Below are 25,547 nucleotides of genomic sequence, written 5' to 3'. Positions count from 1 at the left end.
AACCATTCTCTACTTCAGGTTTGTAATATTTTTTGTTTGCTTGTTTTTAGATATTAGAAAAGAAGAAGCCTACTATACTAAAGTTAATTTATTTAGAAAGTACTTTTCAAATGTATGTACGTATCTAACTATATATATGTTTTTAATTTGGATAATGTTGCTGAAAAAAAAGTCAACATTGACTGAAAATCATTGAACAAGGATCAGAGCAAGAATTGAATTCTGAAAGTAAATATAAGGAATAAAACAAAATTTGAGTTTGATATTAAATAAATTATTGGTCTATTGAAAACAATTATGCCAATATTTATAAGAAAGATAGATTATACATATACATCTATAAGTATGTATAATTATCTGAGACATTTACTATAAACAGTAAATGTGTATACACTATGTAGAGACATTTACTATATATGGTAATTACATTTACCAAATACATGTTTGTTAACTACCTTAAATGTTTCAGGTAATTAATTACACCAGATACATGTAAGGAAATAAAGGTACAATATATGTTTGTATGTTTGTATGTTTGTAGAATATATGAGACTAGTATATGTTTCACCAAAGGATTAGTGTTAATTTTTCTAAATTTAAGAAAGAAAAATTAATTAAACATCATAAAATTGAAAAAAGGAACATTCAACTTATAGCTGAAATAAAAACGGTGATGGAAATGATGCAATATTGAACATAGCAGTTCAACTTGAAATTGAGGTGCGGGAGTGAGGGAGAGCAAGCTGAGATGAACAAAAATGATAGTGGGATTTTAAAATGCTCATTAAAGAAAGTTATGTGTTATTTTGGTATACAGCTGATGGAAAAGAGATGTACAATTTTGGAGGGTAATTGTGCAACAGTTATCTAGAGATGTAAAACAAAATTTCTTACTTTACAAAAAAAAAAAAAGCCATCAAAAATATTTTCACAAAGTAATCTCCTCAGAACAATATTTTCATCTTTGAGATGACAAGTATGACTGCAGTCATGATTCATCTACAGTATTAAAAATATCACCAAGCTTCCTAGCTGCCCAAGAGGGATGCAGAGAAAAACAAGCATTCTGTTAAAATTTCCTCTTTCACTACAATGCATCTTTCCTTTTAAAAACTATAGAAAACCATTACCATACAGAATGTACTTTGTCTTTCACAGACAAAAGAGAGCTTAAGTGAAGGACTAGTTTGCCAGAGGCTATCAGGAAGAATGAATTAACAGGCGTGTCTCCCTTCTCTCTTCTAAAGTCTGTGTTCTTTTTAACTATACTATCCCCTGGTCTCCTCTGAACTGACTGGCCAAAATCTAAACTGGGTTGAATTTCTGTGGTAGAAATATATGCTTAGTCAATAGTCCAGATAAATGATATCTCCCATGCTTTTTCTGCTCTGTCCACAGAAAAGTACTAAACCAGTGCCTTTGCCACTATTTTCCTGAATAAACAAATAGGACAAGATAAGACGTGAAAAGGAATAAATTCCTAAATGTCATTGCTACATTTGGAACTCACTTTGTATTTATTCCTCCTCTCTCCTCTATCAAAACCACAATATCATATAGAAACTGGCAAACTTTCTCAATTTTTATTTCTCCAAAATATATTTCTCAGCGTAAGTTAGGAACTTTATGGGATAAAAATGGTTGATAAAAAAGTTTTGGGACAGGTAATATTCAAATTAAGAGAATGAAAAGTAAGGAAACACTCTGAAGAAACAAGTTTCTAGAGTGGGAGCCCATCTTGTTTTTTAATTTAATTATCGGTTTTCTAAAAAACAAATATTTATTAATGATCAGATGCCAGGAACTATAATGGGAAAATATGCTTTTGGTTATTGAGTAGGTTTGGAAGGAGAAGTTAAAGAGTACTTAGAAACTAGCAAAATTAAGGGCTTAAATAAACAGTCAGAATGAAGCTTTTAAAAATTCTTGAGAAAGAGAAATAATAAGAAAAGTATTATATTGGACATTATAAGTGAATTCCTCAAACTACCCTTTACAGGCCTAAACTGGCCCTCTCAAGCAAGACAATTTTATTCCTTTTTAAATAGCTTTTAAAAAGAAAAAATATATCTAGTGACATAAATATTATATGAAATTCAAATATCAGTTTTCATAAATAAAGGCTTTTTTGGAACATAGCCACGATTAATGATTATATTAATCTGTGGCTGTGTTCATGTTGCAATGGTAGACTTGAGTAGGTAAGTAGTTGTGGTTTGAGGTGTTTAGTAATAAGTAGGGCCAATTTTTTTCTCAAGTTCTAGGCAAGTTAAAAAATGAATGGAAGTGTAAATTAAGTGACATAAAAGTATAGCTCTACTAATGAATGAAGCTCATACTGGAGAACAGAGTTTATATCAGTGGGCTTGAGACCTCCTAATAGTGATTCACATTTCAGAGAGATTCATCTCTTCAGTCAAAATCATTTCTGGAGTCTTGTTTGGGGACGGGGGGTGCAGGCTTCTTCTGCTATATGACAAAGGACAGAACAGGGAAAAGAGAAGTCATTTTAGAGGTAGAGAGAAGCCACTTGTGTTTTCTTCTTATGAATATTAGAGGACTAGGAGATGGGTGCTTCATCCCAGCTACTGCCTAACATTACTGTTCTCTTCAACCTCTGGTCTTAAACAAGAAGTTAACCAGCACTATGATGATCCTCTTCAGGGAAGGCATCAGCACATGGACAGTCTTGCTCACACTTTTTGGAATACAAGCTACTGGTCCTTTGTGGTTCCACTTGGAATCACTGATATGGCCCACAGATTTTGTACCTGGAAGGCCTTAAAATATCCCAGAACAGTATATAAATGAAACAAACTCCAAATCTACTCTGCAACCAAAGATGTACACTCAGCACAAAGTTATTGGGTATAGCCTATCTGAGTTTCTATAAACAGTAAAATTATAGGACACCACTATAATATCGCCGTAATACAATGAATACCAGAATTTCACCAGTGTATGGTCAGTAATAAAAAAGCACGTCAAACTTGAGTGCAAAGCTTCTCTTGTTATCAAATTCCCAGAATTTTCCGGAGACCCTGAATTCTGAACTTATCATTCCTCACAAGTTAAAGTCTAAAGAAATCAAATTACTTGTTGTTCAAATTCCCCAAATCAATATCCCTTCCACTGTCTGCCTGCTTTGCTTCCTGGATTCCATATCTCAGTTATTGTTGCCACTTACACTGTGGTCTGTCACACTGGAAACCTAAAAGTGGTATCCATCATCTACTACACACCTCCCAAATACATGACGGCCAAGTCCTGGTAATTCTGTTTCTTAAATCATCCTTACAGATGTCCAGTTCTTCTATTTCAGTCCACATTTGCCAAGAGCAAACATGACTTCTCAAGCGGATTATTGTAAAAGTGTCTTATAGGTCTCCGGCCACCAAGCACTCTCTCCTCCACTCACCATCCACTCCAGACAGGAACTAACCTAGTTTCAATCATATCGATTGACATAGAATATTAAGCATTTATATACAAAGAAAAAGTATCAGCCCACTCATAAGTAATAAAAAAGGGAATGATCTATATGTATGCATTGTTGTTTATTCGCTACGTGTCTGACTGTTTTGTGATCCTGTGGACTGTAGCCTGCCAGTTTCCCCTGTCCGTGGGATTTCCCAGGAAGAATACTGGAGTGGGTTGCCATTTCCTTCTCCAGGCGATATTCCTGACCCAGGGATTAAACTTGCAACTTCTGCATTAGTAGGTGGATTCATTACCACTGAGCCACCAGGGAAGCCCTATACGTATGCATAAAAATATAGTTGGTTGCTCAGGCGTGTCCGACTCTTTGAGACCCCATCGACTGTTACCCACCAGGCTCCTCTGTTCATGGGATTCTCCAGGCAAGAATACTGGAATAGGTTGCCATTCTCTTCTCCAGGGGATCTTCCCAACCCAGGGATCAAACCCAGGTCTCCCTCATTGCAAGCAAACTCTTTTTCCATCTGAGCCACCAGAACTTACAAATGGATAGAAGAACCTTATAAGTATTTGGAAACACCAAATATTTAACAGTGGTTACCTTTAGGGAAAAAAGATAAGCTAATTTGAGTAAGTAATTGGGAAGGTAGAATGCTATCTTTTATGCCATATAATTCTATATGATTTATTCTAAGAGCAGAGATATCACTGCTTATTATGTGTGCTATTAGAAAAAAGTGAAACAATGTTTGGAAATATATAAAGGAACAAAAGTATAATTAAAAAAAAATGTAGCATCTATATGATAAAATAAAATCTGTATGATAAAAGCCTAATCACAGAGACTAGTCAGTGGGTTTTCAATTGCTCTGGGTCTGAGATGGTAAACTTCTGGGAAAGGAGGCAACAATACATAAGGGACCAGGATAGCAGAGAAAAGGGGGAAAAACCAAAACACATTTGGAATAGAGAAAATCCAAATAAGTCACCTAGCCTAGCAGATAAAAAAGAATATCAAAGGTAACTTCAATGTTTCCATCTTGACAGCTGTGATGATTCAGAGCCAAAATAAACAGCTTATATGTGAAGGTGACATATTTTTCTTGGTGACATTTTTATTACCATCTTAACAGGCTAAGTTTGGGGTGATGATAAGACAATCGGGTGGAGATATTGTCTATGTAGTTAGATTTGCAGGCTTAACAGCAAAACATAAGGTGGCAGATTTGACTGATTCATTATCATGGGTATATAGGAAATAGTTGGATCCATGAGTTCTTATAGGAAAGGGATAGAGTGAACAGAAGACTTTGAACAGAGTCATGAAAAGAACAGAGTTCATAATAAGAACAGAATAAAGAATGCAGAATGCACAAAGGACTTAAAGGAAGAAAACATTCTAAGCAATACTAGGGGATCAGCAAACCCAGATTTTACAGTGCTACCCAGTATGAGTGTGTGTGAGAAAAGTCCTTTGAATTTGACAAGCAATAATTATGAGAGACCTTGCAAAGAAAAGCTTCTGAAAATAGACCTTTCTCCTTTTAGGAAAAAAGAATATATATTAAAATAAGCTATATGCATTGTATGAGTAAATATACTATACCATATTAAATATACATTCCATGAGAAGAAGCTAATATGGGGCAAATGATATGAACAGATGATAAACAGATAGTTAAACACAAATAGCTATCAAGTATATGAAGAGATCCTCAAGCTCATTTGTAATCAGAGAAATGCAAATTAAAGTAAAATAATTTACCACTTTACAACCATCTGATTGGCAGAAAGTAGAAAGATGAATAGTGATAATTATTAGTGGGGATGAGGAGAAACCAGATGAGCTTAATCTCACTCTAGAGCACTCTAGCAATACTTGGATTTAAACTGCATACACCCTATGTCCCAATATTCCTATCTGTGGATACATAGCCCCTAAATTTTCTCACATGGGGCTAGAAAGGGGCTTCTACAATGGTGGTAGCAATCAGGAGAGCTTAGATTATGGTGTGGGACCCTCCAAACCCCAACACCCCTACTTGCAATAACAGAGTGGGTAGCCTTTCCCTTTCTCAGGACAGCTCTAAAGAGCCAACACAGCTTGGCAGGGGTTGTACTCCAAAACAGACAGGAGATATATCTCCTGATCCCTGAACAAGGAGGGACTTGAGACATCCTGGTGATGGAAATTTGGAGTTGGCTAATGCCCCTACTAGTCCTTGTTATACCATATTGATGCTGCTTATGATGCTCCATGTGTTATCAATTGTCTAACCCATTCTGTCTCTGCCCAGGTCAACAAGCTACAACATGCAGTGCCAGTTCAACAAGGTTATATAAAACTACAGCTGACCACAGAAAATATCACTCACCCTTAGATGGACACCACTATAAGGACTCGGAGGCCTGAGGCTAGCAAGAGGGGGAAGCTCAATGCCCCTGGCCGTCCCAGTTCCACAGGAAGTAGCCAGAAAGATCTCAATACCCCTATTCCCAAATAATTGAGCCTCCCATCTCTTGAGGGGGGATTGTAAGGTAGTTAGAATAGGAAAAAGGAGTCCAGAATGGCAGTGGCTAAAAGACAAGGAAGGGAAAGCCCATGAAAATAGAGCAAAGAAAGGTCTGAGGACCAGAGTGAGGACCTCAGGTAAAACAAATAGCACACCTGGCTAGCCCAATTTACATAGAGCAGGCCCAGGGGGAGGAGAAAGAACATATGAAAAGAGGAGCTAAAGGGCCAGAGGTCTCTCTCTCTCTTCTCTTCAATTCTTTTGGGTCATCATGCCCTCATGCCTCCAGGATGTATTTTTCTTTATTTTCTAAATAAAACTGAGCTTTAACATGGAGCTGTAACACTGGTCCATCCAAGAGCTGTGACACTGCTCTGTCTGAGAGTTGCAATGCTGACCCACCTGAGGGCTGTAACACTGGTCCGTCACTTCAAATTTTTGTTGTGACAACACAGAACTGAGGAAATTACACACTCCTCAAACACAAGGATACACACAAATATGAAGATATGTATCACATTTAATTTAGCTGACCATAGGGGAGAGGAAGGGGACTGATGGTAGGAAAAGGATGAAGAAAGTTATAAATTAAATAAAGCAAAAGGGCATTCTATATTGACCACTGATGATAGGTTCCATGAATGGAGTAATATGGTTAGTTTGATGCTTCATGTGAGATTGTACATAAGAAGTAAGCAACTTACATATGATAGAAGTCATGATAAGACTAAAGAGTGCATCTGGAATAGAATAGGGAAATTCAAAATCCAGCATAGAAGTTGAAACACATTCTAAAAAGTGCTACTTGCCTGTTGGAGTGAGATAACATTTTGAGAATTAAAGGGAAAATGTAGAATGTTGTGAAAGCAGTTATAGGCAACAATTTTGCAATCAAATGGACCCATCAAGTATTGACAGTTGATAAGAGAAAGAAAAATCTTAGAGCTGAAAAAGGGACAAGTTAACCTGTGTTTAAGGAAATGTGCCTTTTTTGTCACCATTGTGGAGGCTACCTAGGAACACGATGACAGGAGAAAAAGTGCTAAGCATGATAGCTCAGGATAAAGCAAAATATTGAGACAAGGGCAGCAGAGGATGAGATGGTTATATAGCATCACTGACTCAATGTACATGACTTTGGGCAAACTCTGGGAAATAGTGAAGGACAGGGAAGCCTGGCATGCTGCAGTCCATGGGGTCATAAAGAGTTGGACATGACTTAGTGACTGAACAATGACAACAGTTAGAAATTTTAAATCAATGAAGAATACCAAATTGCTGTCTTTATTATTTTTTTTTTTTGCTGACTTTATTTTTAAGAGAAAGTATACTTGGGGATGGATCTGTAAGTTTAACATACATCATTCATGTTCTCTATCATGTGACAATAACTTTTCCTTTTAGACCCCATCTTGCTTACTGTTGAGCTTCTTTACCTTCAAATTTCTGATACTTCTCCTCCAGATAAGTCACCTCGCCTGTGATTTGGTTCATGTTAGCATTGGCCCATCTGCTTCTCTGTCCCAGGAGCAGTGAACAATCATATGGTACCACTTGATGAGTTTCAGCCTGACCTTAGACTAGAAATGCCTGCCTTGTAAGGATTTGATACCTACCATCACTCCCCCTTAACCCTCTAGCCCTTCAAAACACACAACCAGCATACATTTAAAAATATGCTCTGTAATGACCTATATGGGAATAGAATCTAGAAGAGTAGATATAGGTATAAGAATAACTGATTCACTTTACTGTACAGCAGAAACCAACATGACACTGTAAATCAATTATACTCCAATAAAAAATAATTTTAAAATGCCTAGTGATTTTTCTCTTCTTCTTGTTCCTCTTCTTATTATACATTCAGGTCAGAAGCTAAAATGAATATAGATATCAGGCTGATGGACTACCAGAAACCTATAACCACATCTTTAGAGAGCCTACTGGTCAAGATCTTGCCTTTATTACCTTATTTTTATATTATACTGGGACATTTTCTAAAAAAATGATTTTGCATTTGTATGTAGAATCTTCCTGAATTTCCTGATCATATGAAAGAAAGATAAAATTAGTGTCTTGACAAAATCATGGTGTTAAAAAGGCTAGAAGTGATTTTTGTGGTTAGTCACAGTTTCATAGTTCTCTTTTGGGAAAAACATGACCTCTATTTTATAGATCCAGAACCTGATGCCACATTGGAAATATATTCAGACAAAGGAGAGAAACAGTACTAAGAGGAAGAAGGGCAAAAGGACAGAACACGGGTTTCTTATAAAGTAGCTTATAACTTATTTGGATTTGTAATGATTCCACATTGTACTAAATGTTTGAAATAAAACTTAGCTGAGTTAATTCTAATATGCATATAACCTTAAATGATAATTTGTTAACACTTGCTTCTTTTCAGAACTCAAAATAACATTAACATCAAAAATGTTATTGGCTGGAGATGAATATAGCTTACAGAGATTATAATAAACAAACATTGATTTTTGCTGAGGTGAAGATCAAGGTAAAAATCAATCGATGTTTTTCCACTTCAAAAAAATCTTAGAATCACCAGCATCAAAATTCAATGAGTCTGATCCCTCACTTCCTCACTCTTTCCACTGGAAAGTTTATGGGAAATTGCAGTATCCCCTAAAGAAGTAAGAAAACTTTTTCTCCAGAACCTTCATGTATCACTTTGGGGCCATCCCATCTCTAGATGTGTATATATATAGATAGATATAGATATAGATATATAGATATATATAGATGTATATGTATGTGTATATATATAGACTTGTCCATAACCCTCAGTCAGAAATTAAATGATGAGGTGACAACAGAGAGATGCCTCTTCTTTAAATGTTCCCTGCTCCAAATTATTATAGGATTAATTACTTTCCTCTTCAATAATTAAGAAAAAAGAGAAAAAAAGAAAACAAAATGGAAACAAAGAACTCTTTAATGAGTAATAAAGAGTAAGTTATGTCATATTTTCATATACTTCACTAAAATACTCCAGAATTTTTAACAAACCCTTTTATACACTGTTGTCTAAAAACTCTTGAGAATAAATTGTACAAAAATTGATATAAATTTTATTTCCACTGTCACTATGGTGATAACATTGAATCTTTGAAACTAAATTTTTACTGATTTTTTTATATATCTTTGAGTTGTAAATTGAGGATTGCCTCCACCCTCCCATTAGATAACTACCTTAAATACTAAAACACATTTTCTCTGTTCCTTAATCTTCACATCCATAAAGATCACTCAAATTTCCCCTCCCCAAAATTATCAAATTGAAAAATGTAAAATACACACATGAATACACCCACAGTGGAAAAAAAAGACACTGCAGTGAAAAGATTAAGATGTCCTACCATGTGAAATCTGTTTTTCCATCCTTACTCTTCCCTTCTCACCTCATTTTGAAGCAAAGAGATCAAACAATTGATGGTGAAGGCATATGCTGTGACCAGGTGCTTTCTGCTTTATTAACATAAGAGATGAATCAAATCATAAAATATGAAAGCTTGGAATTTCCTTACACACCAGTCCCACCTGCTCATTTTATAGATTAGGAAATTATTCAGGAAGGTAGCTATAACCAAGAAAAAGATGACAGAGCTAAGAAAAGAAAGGAGGTCTCTGATATGTAGCTTATAAAAATAAAGTCCCCAGGTTTTATTTTGTATACTTTTCCAAATGTGCCATTGAAAAGGATGCATGTTTTTATTAAAGGGAGGTTTGAAAATGTGGAGAAGCTTTAAGAAAAGAAAAAGAAAGAAGTAAAAGTTGTTAAATCTTGATTGGAATTAAACTTTCTAAAATAGAAAAACCTTGTTCATAGTTTAATTTACATTGGCCTATTGCTCAATCTCTGTCTCCCTCCTTTCTCCAGATTCTTACCAAACACTACTTATTCTTAAAATTTACCTTTCCTCTACTCTTCTCTCTCTTTTCAATTTTGGCAAAGGATTTGAAGTGGCTGACACAACTGTGCTACAATTAACCCCAGACAACCTTTGCTAATAAGTAGAAAACTGGAAATTCCCTGTTCAGTGTTTACTTTGGCTCCAGGAAGCTATAACATGAAATTGCTGTGAATAAACGAAAATCAAACCACATACTCTCCTCAACTACCTTACAAGCTCAGTCTAGTTCCATTAGGAAACAATGCCCAAATTATACCCTTAAGTTTGATTCATATTGAAATGAACTTAGACAGGTCTTTCCTGGCAGGACAGGCAGCAACACCAGTTGCTGATTCAGATGGGTTGGGAAGATTCCCTGGAGAAGGAAATGGCAACCCACTCAAGTATTCTTGTCTGAAAAATCCCATGGACAGAGGAGCCCAGCTGGCTACAGTCCAAAGGGTTGCAAAGAGTTGGACACAACTCAGTGACTGGACACACAAAATGAATTAGTCTTAAGGTTCCCATTTATAAAATTCTACATTTGGGGGATTTGGCACCTTTTCTCTTTTAGATGGCTAATTTTGTTATGCTGTCTTACCATTTATACCTATTAGGAGGAAGATATTAAACACAAGATATGGTCATTCATACTAAGGCACCATTTACTGGATGCATTTTTCTATATGCTATTTTCCAGACATTTAATTATTAATATCAACTACCAGTCCCACTTTATAAAAGGTGGAATGAAAACAGAGCAATATTAAGATACTAATCTAAAGTTGTGTTGGAGAAGACTCTTGAGAGTCCCTTGGACTGCAAGGAGATCCAATCAATCCATCCTGAAGGAGATCAATCCTGGGTGTTCATTGGAAGGACTGATGTTGAAGCTGAAACTCCAATACTTTGGCCACCTCATGCGAAGAGTTGACTCATTGGAAAAGACCCTAATGCTGGGTAGGATTGGGGGCAGGAGGAGAAGGGGACGACAGAGGATGAGATGGTTGGATGGCATCACTGACTCGATGGACATAGGTTTGGGTAAACTCTGGGAGTTGGTGATGGACAGGGCGTGCTACAATTCATGGGGTCACAAAGAGTTGGACACGACTGAGCAACTGAACTGAACTGAACTGAATCTAAAGTTACTTCAATGGTAAATGTATTTGTTGGAATCTCAAACCAAGTTTTTCCAACAGTATCTCCACCCGATGGCTTTCTGTGTTTGTCCAACCCAGGCTCTGTTTTGATTTCCAGACTCATGTATTCACTGTCTACTTGGCATTTTTGTTTGGCTGTTTGGTGGGAATCTATAAAAATGAGTCTCTTAATGTGTACTCTTTCTCTGATTTTTACTTCTACTTTATTAGTAAATGGTACCACTATCTACTGAGCTGCTTAAGCTAGAACCTAACAGATCTCTCTATGAATCTTCTCTTCCTTTTAGTCTCACTAAGCATATCCAGTTAACCTGAAAGTCTATCAGTTTACCTCCAAAAATATATATCTCTTATATAATTTCTCTAATTTTTGCAATTCTCCCTAGATACCAAGACACCATCACATCTGTCCAGAACTATGGCATTTTAACTGGTCTCTGTGCTTTACTTCTTTCTTACAATAAACAATTGTTTTGCAAAACAGTTAAAAATATAAATCAATTGAAATCACTTTTTTTTTTTTTTGCATAAAGTGTTTTTTTTTTCCATTCTTAAAAATCCAGGACTTCCTTGGTAGTCCAATTGTTAAGAATCTGCCTGCCAATGCAGGGAACATGGGTTCAATCCCTGGTCTGGGAAAATTCACAGCCTTGGGGCAACTAAGCCCATAAGCCCACAAGTGCTGAGCCCCTCTGCCCTAGGGTTTGTGCTCCGCAACAAGGAAAGCCACTGCAATGAGAAGCCTGCCCACTGAAACTAGAGAAATCCTGCATGCAGCAAGAAGACTCTGTGCAGCCAAAAATAATAAATAAATGAATAAATAAAATATATCTTAAGAAAAAATCCAAATTCTTTATTTAAGCCTTTAAGTCTGCATGACCTAGCTCCCACCTTTATCACAGACTTTCTTCTCTTTTACTGTTCTGTATTTACATGGACATCTTTTGGATTCTTTTTAACACCTAAAATCCTCTTTCAACTCTAAGTCTTGACACGTACCTCTTTTCAATATCTTGCCTCAGCTCTGTGAAGCCCTTTTTATTCTCATTTCTCAAGACTGGGTACCAAAATCATCTCAAGGTGGTCTTCCCCAACTGTCCTACAAAAAGTAACACAAATTGTTATATTTTACCAAAATTACCTTGTTTTATTCCCTTCCTTTCATCATAGTCTATCACTAATTCATCTATTTTTTACATATCTGCTATTTCCCTCTTCTGGATCATAAATTTCATATAGTTTTCTTTAGTCTTGCTTATTGATATTTTAATAATGATTATGTTTTAATGATTAGGTTTAATAGTAACTGATATTTTAATAATGCTTAGCTTACTGGCTAGGACATAACTGTCATTCACTAAGAAATTACTAATTGAATTACTAATTAAATTACTAATTGAATTACTAGAAAACCTACAATCATCCTCTAGCTCTGCTGCTGAATCTTTAGGAGTAAAGGAAGCAGAAAACTGGATGGATACTGTCCCAGGAAGAAAGTACTCTTTAATTAAGGGAAGGACTATATAAGCTATTGGACTGAAGCTTACTTCTGCTCATTTCTGTATGTACGGGTCTAATTTCTGAACTACTCATAAAGGTAGTGAATGGAGATTAATTATTTAGGGTCACTGGGCTTACTTTACAAAGAAACATTTTTTAACTTTTTCTACACCCTCTTCTCATATGTCTTAGATTTATTAGACAGATATAACATCCAAATGTTTATTTACAGTTTGGAAACTTGAGACCAGAAAACATTATTAACTTGTCCAAAGTTAGAATAATGTCTTGTAGTATCTGAGGCTTATATAAGGGGACATTTCTTAAAAGGAATATGCAATTATGAACATAAAATTAAATACATATTAAGAATGAGGAAAGATATGAGGAATTAGAAATTTTCAATATTCCAAATACTGGAAAAATCAGAAAAGTAAAATAATGTTCTTTAGTTAACTAGCTGACACACTATGCCATTATCTTGGATATATCAACATAGTGGGAAAGTTATTCCACTATGGGAAGGGTATTCCACTATTCCAGATTGAGAAGGGTATTTCTAAAAATCATTTCACACTGAGCTATCTACCTAACTATTCACGAATGACTATTCAAAAATTACATAAATATACCTTACATAACCAAAACTCACTATGTCAACTTAACTTCCTCATGCCAGATCCAAAAACTGTCAAAGATAAACAGAATGCCACCTGGTTGTGGCAGGTGGGGATGTCTCACACAAAGAAATTTAGAGTGGAAAGAAATCTTAACCATTTATAGTTAAAATACCTACGTCTGCAAATTTTACAAAGGCATACAATCATGTGACCACATTTCTAAAGTCTCTTGTAGTCACGTGAAAGAAGCCTACACAAGTGTTGGGTGTGGAAGCTTGACATCCATTGGTTTCATAGTAATCTGCCCTGTGTTTGTCCACAGTCACACAATTAGTAGACAGACCTAGACTAAAACCACAACTTCTTGATACTCAGTCTCATGTGAGCACAAAAATTATGGAGTAAAAAATCTAGTGGCATAGGTGTATGAGTTTATGTGTGTTTTTCCAGGTATGTAATGAAGAATTGATTGCCAGGCTCTGTCTAATGTATTTTAATACTCAAAAAATGTTGGCAGTTAGCTAAAGTATGCAAAGGTAGCTTGTATTTATTAGAAAAGTTATGAATAAATAAAGCTGTAATTCGGTATTATATTAGGATTATGTTGAAGAAGTAGGTTGGAACTTGTTTTTTGTAAATTAATTTGGCAGGGATACACTCCTTGGAAAACCAGACATGTTTTGAAATAAAGCTGAGGCTATGAGTCATAGTCTGTTGACAAAATATCCAAAATGTGGAATCAACTTGTTAATAAAGTCATGTACAGACAAGTATAGATGTTCCCTTTCTAACTCCCCTTTCCCAAACCCTTTCATTCTTGCTGCCCTAAATAAAAGAATATCTCATTACAGACAACTGGTTATGTTTTGGTGATAAGAATTTATGAAAAGAAGTTAGGGAAAAACCTTGGGGAGTAGATTAGATCTTCAAATAGGGTAAGAATAGGAGATTAGGAAGGAGAATAAAACTTTTGGCCATATGTAATGGCCTGGAAAGGCTCAAATAGCATCTTTAGTTCATCCTGTTCTAAGGAACAGGAATGGAAAAAAAAAAAAGGGATTAATCTGGATAATCCTCCAACACAGAAACTTCCACCTAAAATCATGGCAATCAAAGACTCTCTTCCTGGACTAGATGATGGACATTATAGAAATGGAAACTGATGAACTTATTTGCTCAGAATATGTTATAGTATCTGTGAAAGAATATATGCTCTAAATTGAATCAATAACTTTAGAAATTTTGTTATAATTAAAGACATGATTTTATACCATTTCTGGGAATTTGAATATTGTTACAATCAGTCTCATTCTGAGTTTTATAATGCTGAATTGATAACTGAGAAACACTCTAATGGAACAGCAGGAGAGTGACTGAGATGTCTGAGTTGTACTAAAGAGGAAAATTCTATATTTTCAAGGAAAATCATAGCCTATTGATTGTTATAATTTTCCATTTGTTTCTCCTTGACAATATTCAGAGTACTTTTTTAGTTATATCACTACAAATACAGAGTCAATTCTGGATGTATCCAAAAAGGTCTGATTAAGAATTTGGTATATTTCCCATGTCTCATAGTGGTTCTTTTTCTTCCTGTTACCTGCATATAATTATTTTTTCAGTCAAAAAATAGCAACCATTCCAATACAAATAAATTATATTAGTGATTGTTAAAGACTCCCATACTTTAAGAGAGATTAATCTGTAGACTTTATCTTTCTGTCATCCAACAAAGTAGATTATGTAGATTTGTTTCCATAGGAATTTTAATGTTATTTCTGTTATTAATTTCTAGAGTTCTTACTTTAAAATGATGTACAATGGAATAGTTTAATTTATTCAATTATATAATTTATAGTTAAGTCTATAATAAAGACATTATTTTTTCTTCTAATATTTCATATCAATAAGTTAAATCATGATTGGATTTTTGTTACTTATTTTCCAGTAGTTTAAAACAAAAAGAAAAGAGGAGTAAAGTGAAGTTCAATCCATAGATGAGGCAATTTGTTGTAGGGAAAAACCATTGGTTTGTGTCAGTCAGACCTGCCTGTTTGACAGGCAACAGGGTTTGAAATTACCTTCTTTATTTTCTTACTTGCTTTTAGTGTGTTTTGACTTATTGATATCTAAATGACCATAGTATTTATTTTTAAGGTTGCTAAGTATGTTAAGGGCTTCCCAAGTATGTGGGAAGCCCTAAGTGTGTGGCTTCCTGCAAATGCAGGAGCCACAGGAGATGCAGGTTCAATCCCTGGGTCAGGAATATCCCCTGGAGGAGGAAATGACAACCCACTCCAGTATTTTTGCTGTGAAAATCCCATGGACAGGGGAGCCTGGAAGGCTACAGTTCACGGGGTCACAAAGAGTCAGAAATGACATGACTGAACACGTACAGGCACACAAAGGGTACCGTTGTATTGAACTGCAATACCTGAACCCATTGCCGTTCAGGTATGGGTAGCTTCTTAATCACTGATTTTTATTATCAGTAAAGAACTGTGGTCTATGTGGGAGTCAAATTGTAGGTTCATAATATATCTTCTTACCTCTAAATTAAAAAAATAAAAAGAGTTTTATTTCATCCCATATGCTTTCCTAATTTCAATCAAGTGATGTATCTAACTGTCTGGCTACAATAGAAGAACCACAGCTAGTATTTAAAGCTGTGTTAGTCTCTATGTTTCTTATGAGTTTCCATTATTTGAACAAATACACAATTTCTCACTTGTGTTATCAATCGCACACAATTCTCTAAAAATGTTGAGATTTTAAATAAATTTACATGATTATTGTTTTGAGATTTGAATTAAAGCTATAATTTTTGAGCAATTATGCTTTTGTTTTCATCATGTAATACATGCCAGCTTTGTTAAATAGAAGTGGTTTGTAAAGTCTGCATCCCCTAGTCTTCTATTTTTATTCATACTTCCTGTCACTAATTTCTCTGATTTATAAAAAGCATTGTGTTTAAAACCCAGAAAAGAATAATTCTAAGTCTCAAAAAACTGTCCATTCTCCCCTAAATGTTCTAACATTAGCACATTTTGTAAGAACATTTTGTCTACATTTAATGTAGAACATAAATTTTCTAACATAGAACAGTAAGTCTGAACCATTTTGCATGTTATTTTACATTGATATGTTTCCTTCATGTTCAAATCACTTGGGACATTTATTTAAAATAAAGAGTTAAGAGCCCACCATAGATTACTTCCCCATGTAATTCTCAAGATGAGCCAAATTTGGGAAACACTACTTCATATATCATTGTCTTATTTTGTCTCTTTGTACACAGAGACAATATAAATTAGAAAGATATCTTTTATATATGCTAACTGTATTTGCAGAATCAATTTCATCAATAGTGACATTTGGGGACTTGATTTATCTAGAAAATTCACTCCAGTGATAGACCTTATTGAGAATGAGTTTCAGTGGAATCTGTGATATTACTTTACTACCCAGTGGGAACACTTTAATGTAAAATCTTTAGCAACTAGAAGTATCCAGTATGGTGAGTGATTACAACTGTGAATTATAGTTGCAGCAGCTCAGTATTGATACAAGAACTGCATGACAATATGCAGAAAAATTTTGATAACTTTCACTTAAAGAGATTAATTAGAAAATGTTGCTGAAAAATGTCCGGGTGTATTTTGACTTAAGTTAGGTTAAGAGATTTAGAGGTAATATATGTATTTTTTAATTTAAGAGGTTTAAGATGAAAGAATAAAACATGGTGTCCCTGTTTATTTTTATATCTTAATGCTTAGGAGGAAACTGTTTCTTCTGAATTTAAAGAATATATTAAAGACTCTTTCTTGAGTTGTATTCAGATTATATTACCACCCTTTGTACAGCCACAATCCCAAGATAATCTTAAGGCAATGCACATTGAAATGTCCACTTTCTTTTCAGCTGAAGCAGAATTCAGACAACTTGCTGATGTTGATAAGCTCCCCAGAGCCCATATTCCTATCATTAATATCTTTTCTTTCTCTAGCACTTTCCTATTCCTTACTGCAAATCTGTCCCAAACCCCAATAATTTGAACTAAAATACCAATGCACAAATATTCGAGTGACGTCTCTCAAACACATCTTTAGAACAACTGCTTTAGTGGCCAGGACCATACAGGTGGGACCTGGGGTCACCTTCTTCTCATCTAAATAGATATATTCAGATATATATTTTTCAGATGCTTTTCTTTTATTACAGAGTATTGAGTTTAGTTCCCAAATTCCAACAATTTAGATATTACCTGTTCATCAACATAGACTTTTAGGACTTGATTTTATTTTTTTATTGGTGTTTTACTATCACAAGATAGTCTTCTAAGTACTTAACAAACAGTAGGTAACATTACATCCTTATTTTACAAATGAGGCAGAGAGGATTAAAAAAGCTGTCCCAAGTTACAGAACATCTAAGTGAGAGGGCCAGGATTTGAACCCAGGAAAAATGGCTCCAAGTCTGAAAATATAAAGGTGACACTCCTAAGGTTGAGTGTCCTTACAAGCTCAAGGTGTCCTCAGGATATCAGGTTTGTAGGGTATAACATGGTGTCCGCCCTCATCCATCCTCTACACATTGTGAAAGCCATACAGACTACTTGTCATGTGATAAAGATCCTCCTTTCTCCTTATGATCTTTCCCCATAAACTCCTTTTGAGAAAATCACATGCTGGAAGAAAAGGCTTTCCAAGTCACAAATCAACCGGCTAACCTCTAAGGAAATTGTCATAGGGACTTTATGGCTGCTTGTAGCACACTGAAAAATGACTCATGATCAATCTTGTGGGGTTTTGAAAGAAAATTAGGACAGGGGCTCCCCAGTAGTCATCTAGTTCCAACTAGAAGAGAATGCATGCTGCTATTCTCTTGTCGTTTGGTCCCTTTCTTATAGGTTCAAGCTGACTTGCCACACCCTTGAGAATAGGACTTCTTGCCATTTCAGGGTCTATTTGAGAAACAGATTAAAAGTATAGATCCACTCTCCAAAAAGATGCATAATGTGGATAGAGAGCAAAAGTTGTCATGAAATTTACAGACACCACCCCTATTTCTCACTCTGCTCAGTAATAGAACCCTTGAGAGTCATGAACTTGCAGTTAAACATCTTCACTCAGAAGAACTGGGGGATCTCCTTTTAAGTTGTGACTGCAATTTGAAGAATCATTTTTGATAACCTTAACTTCTTTTGTAAAGTAGTCATTGATCACTGGTGACTCTAGGGATAAACTCTCAATTGTTTTTGTGCTTTCATGGGAAAGTTAAGTTTAATTTCTCTCTCTAAATATATATTTCTCTATATCTCTACCTCATGATGTATATAAAGTGACAGAATACTATATATAAAAAGAAAATACTTATTTAACATTGGGTGTGGAATGGTGAAAAAATTAAATCTTTAAGTTGCTTACTTAGAAAATATAATCATGTTTTATATATAGCTGTCAAAGAGCATAGGGTTTTGCTCAACAGGGTATCAGTTTTCAGCTCTAATTCAAAATGAAAGTACTTTTTCTCTCTGGAAAGATTGGAAACAACTTAGAAATTGAAGAATTCAGATTAAACCATCTCTTCAATTAAAAAATAAATATATATGTATGCATCTGTATATATATGTATGTATATGTATCAGTTCAGCTCAGTTCAGTCGCTCAGGCGTATCCGACTCTTTCGACCCCATGGGCTGCAGCACACCAAGACTCCTTGTCCATCACCAATTCCCAGAGTTTACTCAAACTCATGACCATTGAGTCAGTGATGCCATTCAACCATCTCATCCTCATGAAATCTCAAGTGAAGAAACACGCTGTGTGTCATTACAAATGGATGTTGAGATGGGATAAACTCTTCTTAATGATTGCATTCAGTTTCTGGGCTGCAAATGAATAGAAGCGAACACCACTTCTAAGATGGCTTAGTTGTGCTTATTTCAACTATCCTATGCCATGTAACCCGAGACCTAGATGATATATAGAATGTTCCTGTATCTAGAAGAAGCCATCAAATAGCTATAAGTTGTTCTAATCATCATAGAGGTACACGTCTAGCTTTATTTCCTCTTCTTACATCAGAAGCTGCTGGGAGACATACCTTGCTCAGACAATTGTCTTTTGCTTGCAAACCTACCAGTTCTTTACTTTGGACTTAAAGCCTAAATGCAAAATTAATCGATTAATTATCCTCCAAATAATTCTACTAAATAATCACGTGAAATATGAGTGTCAAGTTGAGGCCTTTCAACCTTCAATAGTCAGTTCTGACTCAAACTAAACTTTCCAACTGTGACAATGATATTGTGTTCACTTGCTCTATCTGCCCTGCCTCTACAACTATGATGACTTTCTCTCTTTGAAAAAGCTGAATACATAATGGATAGCACTCTCTTCATCCACTGAGAACAGAGCATCATCACAATTCCAAAATACTACCATGACATTGAGCTAGGAAAGTGGAGACAGTCATCTGTATTACAGGGACAAAATTGACTTTTGAGATCAATAGAAGTTATAATTAAGCTGTGGATATTTATCCCTCTCAAAGCCTTCCATTTCTCAAATATTTAAATGATGACTTTGCAATACGACTTTCACTTCATCAGCGTCTCCACGGAAATTGGAAATTGCCGTATGTGATACAATTAAAATGTATATCCACAACCACTCAGAATAATCATGGCTAATTAGAAATTATGAATCATTAAAATGACATGGTTTTCTGTCAGTATGTGTGCACAGCACATTCATGTCTTCTAACATCCCAATCCAATCTCAGTAAATCTAAGGAGGTACATTTGTTTCAATATTTCTATTAAGCTCTTCCATTAAGTAAATTACCATTACAGCCAAAGTTTAAAGGTTATCTGGGCTAGCAAACTACTCAACATAGCTAATACATATAATTAGCTGTGGTGAGATTTCACATTAAACTTTTCCACTGCTATTTAGTGAATTTTCAAAAACAAATCATTTATTCATGCTTATCAAGATTGCTGCAGTCCTCCTAATGGATTTCAAAATATCTTTATTATAATAAAGTCCTAATGTCTATTTTTCTCTTGTATCCATCATTAATTTTAAGGTGGGCTAAAAGAATCAGCTAAATACTGCACCATTTCTAAAATAATGCTTGGGATGTTCTATAAAGAGTGGGGAAGTATAAGAAAATAAAAGAAAAAGAAAACAAAGACTGTAGAACTGAATTAAAACTATTTTTTTTAAAAACTCAAAACCCTTGGTTTTCTTTAACAAAAGTTCAGAATAAACTTAAAGGAAAAAAATTCCTCCCTAAAATTTTCTTTCAGTTCAAGTCAGCTAGATTCAAGCAATAGTCTCAGCTGAAAATTCTGAATTCATAATCCCCCCCCAAAAAAAGTTTCAGATACTTTCTTTACTGAAAAGGTGATACACACACTCCAAGGTCTAAGTAGATTATGATTCCAAAGATCTCTACCTAGAGCAGAACGAACTTGATATAAGAATATATGGTTTTAAGAAACCAGTGGGTGGTAAGACTGGACTGAATGTACGGAGATGTCCAGTGGTGATTTGCACTTAGATGCGTATGTTTCTACTTAGTTGTGAATGTTTCTAGTTATTGGTGTGTCTACAGATACAGACAAAATCCCACTGCTTGTGCATAAATATCCTCCAGCAGATGAATAATTGATAGTGCCATCATTGATGTACTTGTTATTAAGCTGTTGTCTCTCAGCTTCAAATCCACCCTTCCAACCTCTTCTTTGTGATGCTGAGGCTAGGACTTGATACACTGCATTTCTGCTTTGCCAGCGGGAGCCATGATAGGCCTTGCTAACAGGGGACACTAGAAGAAGACTGGAAGGCTAGAGGATGGAGAAAGGACTTGCTCCTCCTTGTTCTGCTTTCTTTTCCTTTCACTGTCCCTTCAGCAAATGTTCTTCATTCAGAGTGGCAGCTAGTACCTGTTTCCAGTTTGTTTTTCCACATCCCAAAAGTGAACCTCATCGTGGTCCCTCGCAGATCACTAGTGGGCCAATACTACCTCCTCAGAGGTCCGGCTCCTAGCACTGCAGGTACCGACATCCAACCTTCTGGGTTCTAATAATCCCAACTTCTTTTGGTGGGGGGAGAAAAGTTCCCCCAGACTTAGAGATTCTAGCTGTTTCTTGCAGTTATCACCTTTCAGATAACTCAGTGTTACTTCAACTTTTAAGTCTCCTGGTACCTGTTTAAGGCTTCCCTGGTGGCTCAGATGGTAAAGAATCTGCCTGCAATGCAGGAGACCTGGATTGGATTTCTGGATCAGGTTGATCCCCTCGAGAAGGAAATGGCAACCCACTCCAGTATTCTTGCCTGGAGAATCCCATGGACAGAGGAGCCTGGCGGGCTACAGTCAGTGGGTCACAAAGAGTTGGACATGACTGAGCACCTAACACTCACCCACCCAGTACCTGTTTAACTAATTCTCTACAAAAATTCTCTTTGTTAAAGTAACTAGTGTTATTTTCTGACTGGACCCTGAAAATGTGGTAAGGAAACAACTTTTTTAATATTGACATATGAAGGCTTGCTCTGCATTTCCTGATTCTGGCTTGTGCATCAACCCTAGTGGACTTCAACTTCATGTTGAGCATCCTTTCCTTTAAAGACCACCTCATCCTTAGTGCTTTGGTCCTTGTGGGAGTAGTGGTGCTGTCAGATACAGTATCTCACCCAGTGACAGGTGCAGACTTAGATCTAAGTGGACTCATCAGATCTCACTCATCTTCTGCTACAAGGATTTAGGGGTAGATATGAAATGTAGCTGGGCCAATCACAGTCTCCCCTGGAGCTTTTCTACTTGAGTTGGTGACAAGGTCATATGAGGATTGAAGTAGTAGAAACTATATTGCAAGAAACCCACCTGCGTAGGCTTTCAATCTACAGTAGAAGGATGTGAGAGGAGAAAAATGTATTTTGAGAGAAAGAGTGAGACAAGTCAAAAAGAGAGAGAGAGAGAACAAACTTCATCGGAACCCTCAGATTCAGTCATTATGCCATAGAAACCTCCCCAGGCATTTCTATAATTCAAAAACAAAATTTACCTAACTAATGTGCATCAGCAAGAATCACATGAAGGACTAAATAAACATTAGTATTGGACAAAACAGAGAAATATTTTTGCTTAAATGGCCAGAAAATACACATTTCAGATTTACAGAGCCTATAATCAAGCTGCTTCTATATTTTTTATTTAAAAGGGAAGCAAAATTTACTACCAGGGTTTAGGGGGCTGGTGTAGTTTTTTGCTCACAATTGAAATCTGCAGAAAACACTCTCAGCTGGTTATTTATTTTGCATGTTTTAGAGGTGCATTATCAATTAGTACATAAAAAGTTATTTATAAGTCAAAACTCAATCTTGCTTAAGGGCATATCTAAGAGTAACAAATCTTTGGTATCTACAAATAACAATCTTTGATATTACACACCTCGTGTGAACCATTGCAAACCATTAGAGAATCACATCTTTTCATGTACCAGTGTTATGAGATCATAAACCAATTAGGAGAACTGAATCAAATTTTGAATCTACCAAGACTTAGAAGTCCCCCCCAATACTTGAATTTTTAATATGCATTCTGAGTGACTGAACTGAACTGGTCGAGTAAACAGTTATTTCCTGTACACCACTCATCTTAAAGGCTGATGGTCTGTTTCCTTTCATTCGGCCCAGAGCATCAAAGAGACTAAAAGAAGTTCAGGATGACTTGTGATTTCTCTCCTGGGGTAATGATGTCTTTTCCTGGTCTCAGAAAGGTACCTGCTCCAGTCATAAGAGGGGCTTTGTAGGGGTATGCTGCCAGACAGGATTTCCACATCATCTCAAAGGGAAAGATGCCAAGAAGTTGGATGTCGATTCTATTTATTGTAAATACAGCATCCACAAAGTGATTTTTCATCTCATTCTGTCAGCATCTGAAAGTTTTCAGCTTAAAAGCTAGGAAGGATTCTAGCAAACACACATTTTGTGTGACCCATGATATCCAAATGTCCATTCCAATTCTGTCTTGTTGCTGCTATTTCCAAGCTTATTTTATACAAACCTTGCAGTTCAATAGACAAAAGTGATGACACATTTCTCAAGCTTGCGTTACGAATGTAAAGATCAGATCCCTGCTTTAGAATGTCTTTATGGTCCCCCCACAATGTATTGGCTGTCTCAGATGCTTTTCCTCTTTGAGCATCCATTAAATATTGGTCCTGCAATTTATTTTTAATCTTCAGTTTAATGAATATATCTTCTGTCTCTGCTACCTGGGCCTTCATTCTTCACTCCTCTTCTCCGACACCCGCAGACCATAAACAAAAACCCAAGATGACTGCATTGAGCTAGCGTGTCTGAATCTTATATTTTCAGTTTATGCCATGGTCCTCAAAAAATGGGATTTTTCTCTAATCATAAAGGTATTCATGCCAATTTTCTGATCTCTCGTGGGGTCATGAATATATTAAATTACTGATACCAGCTGTTTTATTTTAGTTCTTATTCTCTTCATTTTTTCTATCATTGCAGAAGAGTTGCATCATAGCTTGAACTTAACCTTACCATCATGATAAAAGAGCATTTCCTAATGATTTTGCAGTTAACTGGGTGCTTAATTTTTTTTTGGTTTTCAATTAACAAATATTAGAGGTTTCAAGGAGACAGAGAGCTAACCACCTATGCACAATCAATTTAATAGGCTATATATTATAGTTATATAAAATTTTCAAGTATCTGATAGTGTGTATCATCTTTTTTATGAACTAGAATTTTTAGCTATTGTTGGGAAGACAAAACCATAATCAGTTAAATTGAATAGTTCATGCAAAGTGCTTATTGATACTTGGTACATATTGTCTGTTAATGTCGATTATTAGTATTGTTCGCATGGCTAGTCTTTATTTAGACTATCTTTAAAATGATTACAAATATTAAACTTTTACTTACAATTAACAAGAGGGGATTTTTTTTTCATTTCATAACGAACATTTTATATGCAAACTGCAGTTTAAATTTCCCACAAAATCTTCATAAATTTAGCATAAACCATTCTTAGCATTATCCCAGGACACCTCATTCCATGTATAAAGTAAAGGACATAGCTCAAATAATCCTTCACATTTTATAGAACTGATTTTTCATTTTCAAAAGAAGAGTACTTCTTAAGCATTCTGCATTATTTTCCTTATTAAATTGTCTCCTTAATGGAGCAAAATTGAGTTTCTGATATGCACACTTAAACATTTGTAACAATGATTAAAGAAGTTTATCTTCTTTCTGAATAAAAAAGCATCCACTTACCTGTAAAGTTTATGCACACAATGTAGTGAAATTGTGTAGCTTACTTAGTAGGAATGATTCAAAATACACATCTTTAAGCATCATTTCCATGACTGATGCACATATATAATCTGTAAATTTTTATTTAAAATAATTCATTTTACTTTATTGCTTCTTTTTAAGATATAAAATAATAAAGATTTAAATAAACAGTATATAATAAAATATATAAATAAAGATATAAAGAAGATTTGTATACAGTGAAAAAATGCAATGCTATATTGATTTTGCCAATAATCTTAAAATTGATTAAACCCTTATGTAGCGGGGTAGTTATATAAAATCTGAATAAAGAGAACAGAATAAATTTAGTACTAACAACATATGTTACAAGGAAATTTGACACTTTATTACAATTCAATTGTACTGTAAATATCATGTTAAAATATGTGAGTATTAAATATTGTCCTATCAGATATGAAAACTAAGAGAAAATGCATGTATATAAAATTATATCAAAGATAAAATCATTTTAATAAATCATATTCATTTGTTTACTCTGCCAATAGTAAAACATATTGAGTTTGATGTACATAAGAATATTTTAATGCCATACTTTATAAACCTGCAGTTTATTTATATCATAAGATTTTATTTTACAATAGAACAAAAAACTAGTTTGTAAAATAAGGATAATCGATTTCTGTTAATAACACTGTTCTCAGAAAATAAGAATGTCTTCCTAAAATTGTGTACTTCCTTTTTTTAACCTATTGTATATTGATGGATTTATTTAAACTATATGTGAACACGTTTTTATTTTGCAACACTTTCTGTAATAGTACAATGCATTTTGTCACATTTGATTACTACATTCTTAAACTACATGAGTGAGCACTTTTCCCAGTATATTAATCCAAACATAGATGAGATGTTTGGTCATCTATATTACTAATATGCATTAATTTTCCTTTATATCCTATGTAGCTGTCTACCTTAAGCTAGGACGGCTGTTTCTTCACTTACATGAAAATTGAATTCAGCTGGGAATTATATTGGAAAACTAAACTATAAAAGAAAAATCCATTTATATGGAATACGTAATTCA

The 25,547-nt window shown here is 35.1% G+C and overlaps 1 long non-coding RNA gene across 1 annotated transcript in view; it reads right to left on the bottom strand.

Moving 5' to 3' along the window:
* LOC145531069 (uncharacterized) overlaps positions 1–25,547 on the bottom strand; it is a 245,303-nt gene that overhangs the window by 161,041 nt on the left and 58,715 nt on the right. The window contains exon 2 of the long non-coding RNA XR_014072151.1: positions 12,022–12,121. This is a non-coding gene — a long non-coding RNA (uncharacterized LOC145531069). The remainder of the gene's footprint in view (positions 1–12,021; positions 12,122–25,547) is intronic.

The sequence above is a fragment of the Giraffa tippelskirchi genome, chromosome 2 (genome assembly GCF_054371585.1).
Source record: "Giraffa tippelskirchi isolate mGirTip1 chromosome 2, T2T-mGirTip1v1.2.pri, whole genome shotgun sequence".
NCBI lineage: Eukaryota > Metazoa > Chordata > Mammalia > Artiodactyla > Giraffidae > Giraffa > Giraffa tippelskirchi.
Note: the sequence above shows the minus strand (reverse complement) of the source record. Positions and strands in the feature narration are given on the sequence as shown.